Source organism: Azolla caroliniana, unplaced genomic scaffold, assembly GCF_043228905.1.
Source record: "Azolla caroliniana isolate FFs.n. ecotype wild unplaced genomic scaffold, voAzoCaro1.0.p SCAF_22, whole genome shotgun sequence".
Lineage (NCBI taxonomy): Eukaryota > Viridiplantae > Streptophyta > Polypodiopsida > Salviniales > Salviniaceae > Azolla > Azolla caroliniana.
In genome coordinates, this window is record NW_028230457.1 from 5,477,333 (window position 1) to 5,485,642 (window position 8,310).

The 8,310-nt window shown below is 42.0% G+C and overlaps 1 long non-coding RNA gene across 1 annotated transcript; it reads left to right on the forward strand.

Annotated features, from left to right (window-relative positions):
• The first annotated feature begins 631 nt into the window (after nt 1-631).
• On the forward strand, nt 632-1,526 carry LOC147849874 (uncharacterized). Its single transcript, XR_015531742.1, has 3 exons — nt 632-745; nt 857-971; nt 1,214-1,526. It is a non-coding gene; the product is annotated as an uncharacterized LOC147849874 (long non-coding RNA).
• The last annotated feature ends 6,784 nt before the right edge of the window (nt 1,527-8,310 follow it).

Below are 8,310 nucleotides of genomic sequence, written 5' to 3' on the forward strand. Positions count from 1 at the left end.
ACTCAAGGTGACCACAACCCATAGAAGACATCCCGTACATAGGATCATATAATGTCAAAACTTTTTAGAGATTAGGTGATCGCTATTGACATGGGGTGATTCCCATGAGATCCGTGTGAATTAGGAGAAGCAATATAAAAATCTTTTTCGCGACTTAAGAAATTGGCCAGAGTCCATAAAAACTAGATTCTTGATTCAAAATGGCACTAGTCATCAACTACAATGAGAGTCCAAAGGTAGAATTTGGCTTCATGATCTAGACAAACAATTTACAATGGGAAGACTTAAGTGTAGTGTATGATGTTTCTATCTAGTTATCTCTTCAATATTCATGATATCAATGTATATCGGTAATAGTTAAGCACATTGTAACTTATAAGTTATTTACAATCACTTATGATGCATTATTCATCATATAGCAAGAAGGTATAACATCAACTACTATACATTTTCTAGATGTTGGAGTTAGGTACTTGGTGCTTTTGATGCAATAAAAAAGCACATTGAATGTTATTCACCAACTTCTAGTAGAGCCATAAAATTCATAATTTAATCTTACTGATTAACAATGGTTAGAGATATAAACTCTACTAGGGACTACGTTCTCAATGGTTATTATGAAACAAAACCAATCATTAAGTCTTTCAACCTTGTAATATTGTACTAAGTGTACAAAGCTGTTTGTGTGAAATAAACACATTCTCAAACTCATATTTGTGAATTAAAAAGGATTGTGCCTAAGTTTGTAAGCGATAATGGTTACCTTTTAGTTCTAAACCATTCTTTATGATCAAAATGTTATATTCGTAGAGGCAATAAAGGGTTTCAATTTTAATTTTTTATTGGGTATGATTAGATTCATTCTTGGCTTTTTTATCGCATTTGTTCCATGGTATGCCGGAGCAATACTTCTTTTATGTACAAGACCGGATCCACGCGAAAGAATTGGTTTCATATGTTGTACCATAGCGGTAAGTGTTTGTGTTAACGACCCAAATCCATTGTTTTCAGTTGACCAATATCTAGCTAGTATACATTAATGTTACACACACATATTGTGTGTGTGTGTGTGTGTGTATACATATATATATATATATATATAGAGAGAGAGATGCATGCATGCATGTGCATGTGTATGTATGTATATTGTCAAACTAGAATGAGTGCTCACATTTTGGAACTTCTATTTTGGAAATGATTTGTTGAATTTCAGGCTATTCTCTCCCTTATTGCTGCGATTATTGGAGGTACAACTACAACATATTGAACTACCTTTAAAAATATGTCAAATAAATAAATAAAAACATATTGTGAGCGGATAGGTCTGGATCATGGGACTTTGGATAAAATTAAAGATGCATGCATCCATGTCTAGTATGATAATCACATACATTTCCTTTACATACAATGACATTTTGTAGATCTAGAACCATGTAGTCTTTGTATAGTGATTGTTGTCGTGCGATACATAAATATTGTTTTATTGAAGTTTGATGTGCAAATAGTTAAGCATCATAAGAAGGCTATCAATGAGTAACAACCATGAGTAGTTCAATATGTTTCCTCTTCAATTAATATTAAGTAGTTGAATATATGCCACATAGTTTACCTATCTCGTTACAAATAGTTTTTCTTTGGTTTCTTCTTCTTTTGCGTTCTCTATCAAGTTGTAACATCTCATTTTTCCTATGGATACAATATTTGGTAGTGGTTTGATAATACTATTAACCTCTTTATATCCATTTCTAACATCAAGATCACCTTTGGACAATCCTCAAGTATTTAGTTACATTGTCATATTCAAAGTCATTCATAGTATTAATGCCTTCCACGCACAATAGAATTCCTTCACCCTATTTTCGATACCTTCACATTTGTTTCGGCACTATGGAACTTGATTATATTTTGTTGCCAATTATGTTTAATAATTGAAATTTCTAGCCATGGTCTTTAATGTAGTATGAGGTACACATCTTGTGATCCAAATCATAGCACTACCTACTATGAATATTTTGAATGGTATCTCTCTCCACATGTACCAAGCTAACCATTTGGAACCAAAATGGGGAATGTTCCATGTTGTAAGTTTAAACTTCTTGCATGTATAGTCACTAATTAGGTTCATGTTGGATGAACTGTCAAACAACACACGTAACAAATCTTTGTTTGCATGGATATTGTGACAATGGGAACTTGCTTGTTTATAGAAGTTTCTCAACAAATTGAGGAGGTTCTTGCCAACCCCCAATTTCTCCCTTTTGTATACCATGATTTTCCACACCCTGGTTCTTTAAATTTTTTTTTTGCTAAAAATGAGGTTACACTTGTATGAGGGTTTTTCATGATAACGTTACAATTGGGTTTGGTTTGGTTTTAGAAGATTTAATGTATATCCTCTTTTTTGAAGGAAGGGGTTTAAAGTACATTTTCCTCTTGGTAAGGTGACAATGGGTTTGGTTTGGCTTTAGAAAATTTAATGTATATCCTCTTTTTTGAAGGAAGGGATTTAAAGTACATTTTCCCCATTAGTGCATGTTGTAGTGGATGTTCGACTATAATTTCAATCGCCATAATTGCCATAAATGTTAAACAATTGGTTTTTCACAATGTTAAAAAAGACAAGAATTGTTGTCACATGTTTGATGTGATTTTCACTTTTGTTTCTTCTATTTCAATAACTATTAAGAGAAGTGTGAATTATCCCTATATGTAGATCATCCTCAAAATTTACCCCTTTTTGCAATTGCCTTAAATGATTACTTTCATTCATGATAATTTCAAATAGGATGTTGCTCAATTCCTTCTCCAATATTAGTTTTGTTACCAAATTAAGAGATAACAATACCATCTCAATGGATTACCTCATGTTGATATGATTTTTTTTTCTTTTATTGAAAAGATACCCATTCATTAGTGTAAACAATTTACAAAGTTCTGATTCCTAAGTAACTGGCTGAAGGAATAACTTGTTGGCATAAAAGGTCGATTCCTTCCACTTTGTATCTTTAGTGTGAACACGTCCTTGAGTTAGGGCTTGAGTATATAAAGCTCAACCCTAACATTGTATACACTCGGAGAGAAAAGAGTTACAGAGAAGAGAATAAGAGAGAACTTCCATTGAAGCTTAAACTCTGACTATTGTCTACCTTTCTTCCTCTTCTTCTTGTTCCATATATGTGTTGTTTGTTGTACACATCTTCCTACAAGTCCTAACCATCCGATGCCCACCACCACCATATCTCCAGCAAGTGGTATCAGAGCGACTTGTTGTCCAAGGGCAGTGAAAAGCAGAAAAGACTGAGAAGGGAAGCTATCTAGCTGAAAGAAAAGACCAGGTCAATATCTACTTACCAAAAAATGGCAACACAATCCGGCACAAAAGTGGAAATCGAGAAGTTCGATGAGAAGAACTTAGCTCTATGGAAAGAGATGATGCAGGATGTACTTATCATCCGATGCCAAATTGAGGTTATACGAAAGAACAACAAACCAACCTCGATGAAACCAGAAGAATGACGTTCATTGGACGAGATAGCCAAATCGACCATTCGAATGCATCTGGCTAAGAACGTCTATTTTAACATTGCAAAGGAGACCACAACATTCTCTTTGTGAGAAATGTTACAGGCTTTGTACGAGAAAAAGTCCTCCTCTCCAAAGTTGATACTGATCCGACAGTTATTCAACATGAAGATGAGAGAGGCGGATCTAGCAACGTGAGATGAGAGAGTTGTGTTTCTGTGCTTCTGTTTTCTGTTTGTCTTTGTAAAGAATAGCGTGCAGAAGCTTGTAGACAAACCGGCTCAGCTAGATTACAACAATAAAACAGAGAAAGAACGTTTAATGGAAGCTTAAGAACAGATAATACATAGGAGAGACATAGAGAGCAGATACCATCTGAACATCGATCTGATTCTTCGTTCCGGATCCGGTTAAGCTTGTCCGCTAAACACTGCCCATCAAGCTCCATTTGAGGTTGGATCGTAGTGTTTGTGTCTGCCAGTCCTCTTCTCTGGCTCCACTTGGTGTCTTCCCGCCTGGCTCGGGCTCCACGTCCGGTCCGGTTCTGCTTCCCGCGACACATCCGGTTCCGCGCACCTCGACCTTCTCAATCGGCTTGTCTGCTCAGAAGGCCCATCTCAGCTCCTTTGCAATTACGACTCTGACACGTCTCCACCCGTGGGTTCTGTCGTGTCAGTGTCGACTTCTCCGAATCAGGTGCCTCCGATTCATTCCAACTCTTGTTCGAATTGGTTGTCTCCAATTCGTCTTCAATCATCAAGCCCTTTACCACATTGAACCACATCCGGGTCTTGGCCTTCTGATCGGCTCTGTCCGTCTTGACTCTACCGTCGTCACTGCTTGTTCTGACTTTATCAGATGTGTCGACTTCTTTAGTCGACCCGGCTTCCTTTTTCTTCTTCTTGTCTCCCCCTGCTTTGGTTGTTTCCTTCTTTTCTGCTGCTTGTGTTTTCCCGGTTTCCGTTCCAATTTCCTCGTTTATCCCCCTCAAATGTGACATGTCTAGATGCTAAAGACCAAGCATTTCCAAAAAATGCTGCAACTTGTCGGTTCCAATGGCCTTGGTGAAGATGTCGGCAACATACCGATCCATTCGGACAGACCGGAGTTCTACTTCACCGTGGAGGACCTGCTCGCGCACAAAGTGATAATGCACTTGTATGTACTTTGTCCGAGCATGGAACACAGGGTTCTTGGCAAGCTAGATGCTACTCATGTTGTCGCAGTAGATCGAGATCAGAGTCGGGACTACGATCCAGAGGTCTTGCAACAACCACCGAAGCTAGATGGCTTCACTAGTGGAAACCGTAGCGCGCCCCAATACTCAGCCTCAATGCTCGATAGAGCCATAGTTGGCTACTTTTTGCTATTCCATGCAACAGCTGCGCTACCTAGAGAAAACATGAACCCAAAAACAAACCGTCGATCCGACGCATCTCTGGCCCAGTTGGCATCGGTATATTCGACTAGCTTCTTGGTTATACCATCTCGGTATAACAGGCCCCAGTCCTTCATGCCGCTCACATACCTCAGTATTCGGTGCACGCATTGAAGGTGTTTCACGGTCGGCTTCTGCATAAACTGACTGATCACACCAACCGGATAGGTAATGTCGGCTCAAGTGATTGTCAGATAAATAAGGCTTCCAACAATTTGTCGGAACCATTTCTCGTCGTACGCCAATCTATAGTCAGGATGAAGCTTTAGGTTTCGGTCTAGGGGTGTGGTGATTGACCGACAATCCGTCATGCCGAACTTGTGAAGCATATTCAATACATAATGTCGTTGTGAGAGCAATATGCCGTCGGGGGTATGGATCACTCCGATTCCGAGGAAGTAATGAAGGTCCCCAAGATCCTTCATGTCAAATGATGCCGCAAGTTGGGATTTGACGCTTGTGTCCAGGTCGGCACCGGCGATGACTAAATCATCAACATAAAGTAAAATACTAATCGGCCCATTCTAACCTTGCCAGATGAAGAGAGAAGAATCTAATTTCGACGGAGCAAACCCCATCTGACACAGTCTCTGCGTGATCTTCGCATTCCAGGCGCGCGGGGTTTGCTTGAGTCCGTAGAGGGACTTCTTCAATCGGCATACAATGGATGTGTTAAATTCGAACTGAAAACTAAGGGGCTATATACACATGTTCCCCAAGATCACCTTGTAGGAATGCGTTTTTTACATCCATCTAATGTAAATGCCATCCCTTCGCCGCTGCCACCACAAGCAGGACATGGACGGTTGTCATCTTTGCGCCCGGCACGAATGTCTTATCATAATCGATGCCGTGCTGTCGCGGATAGCCTTTTGCCACTAACCGGGCCTTGTACCGGTTGATGGAGCCGTTGATGTTATATTTGACCTTGTATACCCAACGGCAACCAATCGGCTTCACTCTTTCCAGTACGTCCACTAAATCCCATGTCTCATTTTCCGTGAGTGCGTGCATCGCTTCCTCCATAGCGCCATGCTAATTTGCGTCCATCATCGCTTCTGCGTAGCTCTTTGGCTCACGCAATTCCGCCACCTTTGTCATATACGCATAGTGATGTGCCATGTACTTATTATATCTGTACCTTTTGATGGGGTTCTTCTGGAGTGTGGATCGACATAACTTCTCCTTCGCTGATTTCAGGGCCCTCTTAGCCGGCTCGAACCTCGGCTCTTAACGTCCGTCTTTGTTCTTTCCGGAGTTAGATTAGCTCTGTTCCGGCTCGTCTTTGCGTGTGGCATATTCCGACATCTTCTTCTTCCTCTTCTCTTTGCGTGTGAACCATCTCCTCGGTTCCTTGCACGGGGAGAGCACGATCGAGTGTCCACTACTCACCGGCTTCTCATTTGACTGGTCATTCCGACTCAGTCGCTCATTCGGCCCACTTAGCCGGAATGTGATAGAACTCTCATCTAGTTTAACGAATCCTTCAAGTTCATCTTCTGCCCGGATCATTTCGGGATCACTGGCCTCATCCTCCAGAATCGGGTTGGAGTCTGACATCGGAGCCGGTAGAGAGTACCATGATGCCGACTCATCAAATTCGAAAACTCAGCTCACTCGAACTTGTTTTGTTTGGGGATTATAGCACTTATAACCCTTTTGCTCATGTTAGTTGCCGATAAGGGTGCAGTTCTCCGACTTCGGGTCCAACTTTCTCCGCTTCTCATTCGTCACATGCACATATGCAATGCTACCAAATATCTTAAGGTCCCTTAAGTTTGGTTTCCGCCTGACATACAACTCATGTGCTAACACCTTATCCCCGATCTAGTTTTGGATGTAAACCGCTGTCCGGACCGCTTCGGCCCAGTAGAACATAGGCATGCTATTCTCTTCCAACAATGCAAATGTCACCTCCACAAATAACAGGTTCTTCCTTCCCGCCACACCGTTTTGTTCCAGTGTGTATTGGAAGCCGAATTCCCTCCGAATACCTTTTTGCTTCAGATAACTATTGAATTGGCCGGAAAAATATTCTTTTCCACCATCCGACCGTAGACACTCGATCTTCCTCTCCATTTCCCGTCCCACAAGACTTTGCAGGTTCCAAAAACAGTTGAAAACTTCGCTTTTCCTTTCGATTAGGTAGATCCATGTGTGCCGGATGGAGTCGTCGATGAAGGAGACGAAATATTGGCTCCTGACAAGACTTACGTTCTGTGTTGGTCCCCATACATTTGAATGTATTAGATCGAGCTTGTTATAACTCCAGTTTCTTTCGATGGGGAATTGAAGCTAGTGTTGTTTCCCGAACTGGTAGGCTTCACAAATTTCGGCCTTCCGGCCACTAAATTTTGGCAATCCGAAAACAACCTGTTTCGATTGTAGGACTTGAAGCCTCTGATAATTGACGTGGCCTATTCGCTTGTGCCATAGATCAATATCCGACTTGATCTTTTGACCATCTGTGAACAAAGCGGTGCCTACGTTGTGGGTGTTGAGGATGAACATCGTCCCATCCCGGAACCTTTGCGCAGTAATTTGGCCCTCTTCCTGAATGAAGCACTTGAGGTGCGTAAACCGTACTTGCATGCCTTGATCGACGAGCTGCCCGACTGACACCAAGTTCTTTGCGATTGTCGAAACATGTAAGACGTTCATCAACTTTCCCTTCTATCCGACATGGCTTAAAGGGACTTCTCCGACATGCACAATCGGGTGAGGAGTGTCGTCTCTAGTTTCGACAACTCCCGGTTGCTCCGGTTTTTCCAGAAATGAGAACCACTCTTCGTGGTTCATCATGTGGTTAGATGCTCCAGAGTCAATGTACCATACTTCCTCCGATCCGGAAGTGGTTTTCTTGTGCTTCATCATGAAGCTGGCCCTTGTCCGGTCTTTCCAGTTTCAGACCCTTCCGATCCTTAAGCATAGTGCGAGCTTTGGTGGTTCCTTTGTCCAGTCTTGCAAGATCTAGATTTATCCAAATCGGTGCGCTTCTTCCAACACTCACTCTCTTTGTGGCCCTTTCGGCCACAATACCAGCATACCGAGTCGGCCTTCGATTACCGGTTTTCGGCGCCGCCTTGACTCCCCCTACTTGTGGAGGGTCTGGAACTGTTGTCGGCACCATATCCGTGCCTCCAATTCTACTCTTGTCGGCCGTCGCTATTGCGTGCTGAGTCTTCACGTCCTCCATGTGCACGGGGCCGATCTGCCTCTGTGTACAACATCTGATTGTCCGATTGCGTGGTCCTTGACCCACTCGCATGGTTTTCTTCGACCATGAGCATCGATTGCAGGTCGAAGGATGATGGCTTCTCCCGTGTGCAAATTGTCGTTCGTATTGGCCC